Raw genomic sequence first — 1,786 nt, forward strand, 5'->3', positions numbered from 1 at the left:
AGTTGTGGCCGAAACGTCGTGAGAATTGTTTTATGTTTTATTTTTATTATTTATTACTTCACTACTACGTGACTTTACCGAAAGAACCAAGAAGATGAATCCCTGCAGTCACGAAAGCTTTAAATCGAAATCAATGATTTTGTTTCGATATTTTAATGTAATCAATGTTTGCATTCAAACTACTAAGTACGTAGTCTTATAAACTCCCATCCCTACTCCAATCGCCTCCATATCACTCTTCTCTCGCTACTACCACCATTTGAGTTTCCGTGCACGTCACAATAATCCAAATTGTCTTATGGTTGTTATTGTTAGACTTGCACCCCACTGGGATTTTTGCACACAGCATTGATATGCGGTGCTTTTTCTCGAAGACTTTGCTGTTTTTTCCTGGACTTTTCTGTTGCCTGTAGTCACTTTAAGATGTTTTCTTGTTCGTGTTTTTGTTTGTTGCGGTTGCACCCGATTTAAAAGCCGAATGGCTCACAGGGCTATACCTAGTAAATTAACTGAACATTTAATTATCCTCCAATGTTGTTGAGGACTCGGTCTTATCCACGCGTTTCCACCACGCTGCTGGTCACAACACACTCACAAACCTGTCAACCCCTTATCAGTGCCTCACTTATTACAGACCAATTCAGGCATTATTTGTCAACCCGTGACCCTATAAATTTCAAAGTTCATCCTACCAAGTGCCATCACAAGGGAGAAACACAGACAAATGTGTTTTGCCCGTATTGAAACTCAATTTCCCTGTACAAGAATACGGGGTCAACCGTATGTGTTGACAGGTAAACACTCACTCGCCACACTGCAGATCACAACACTTCTCTATCCGCCTGTTCCATCGCACTGCTCACACTTTAGAACTCCCTCCTATCGTGTTTTCCCCATGCTCTTATAACCTTGCACGATTCAAGAAAGATGTCATGACTCTATCTATAAAACTTTCATCATCGTGCTACGAAGAAGGGTGTTTGCCCGAAACGTCACATTTTCTATTTCCTTTAAAGCAGCACGTGTTATTGACGATTGGTGTTAATTTGTTTTGGTGCGTGCGTTTAAATTTGACTTTGTGCGCACACTGCCAAATGCAGCAATCGCACCCCCCTCCAAAAACACACAAGCGTCTTCGTAAAATGCTCGATAGTGCTGTTTGTGGCTGGCCGCTTTGACGTTTCGAGGCCTTTGTGTGTACAGAGGGAGGAGGCTCCGTTGTCGTCAGCGACACGGGGATGTCGGCATTGGCCGCTCTTTGCTTCATTTCTCAGTCCGCCAGTCCTCGTGAGGGTCGCGGCAGCAGCGGCAACGTGTTGACGAGTCGTGGCGGTCACAGAGCACCCTTCCCCGGCGACAGACAGCGGCAGTCTTTGCCCCTGAGAACCCACGAGGCGATGCGGCTTCCCTCGGTAAGATGGCGGAGGGGGCGGAGCCGAGTGCGAGGGGGCGGGGCCGAGTGCGAGGGGGCGGGGCCGAGTGCGAGGGGGCGGGGCCGAGTGCGAGGGGGCGGGGCCGAGTGCGAGGAGGCGGGGCCGAGTGCGAGGGGGCGGGGCCGAGTGCGAGGGGGCGGGGCCGAGTGCGAGGGGGCGGGGCCGAGTGCGAGGGGGCGGGGCCGAGTGCGAGGGGGCGGGGCCGAGTGCGAGGGGGCGGGGCCGAGTGCGAGGGGGCGGGGCCGAGTGCGAGGGGCGGGCCGAGTGCGAGGGGGCGGAGCCGAGTGCGAGGGGGCGGGGCCGAGTGCGAGGGGGCGGGGCCGAGTTGGGGGTGGGGCACGTGTGAGGTCATC

This window comes from Lethenteron reissneri, chromosome 26, assembly GCF_015708825.2.
Source record: "Lethenteron reissneri isolate LAM-NWPU_2019-01 chromosome 26, ASM1570882v1, whole genome shotgun sequence".
Taxonomy (NCBI): domain Eukaryota; kingdom Metazoa; phylum Chordata; class Hyperoartia; order Petromyzontiformes; family Petromyzontidae; genus Lethenteron; species Lethenteron reissneri.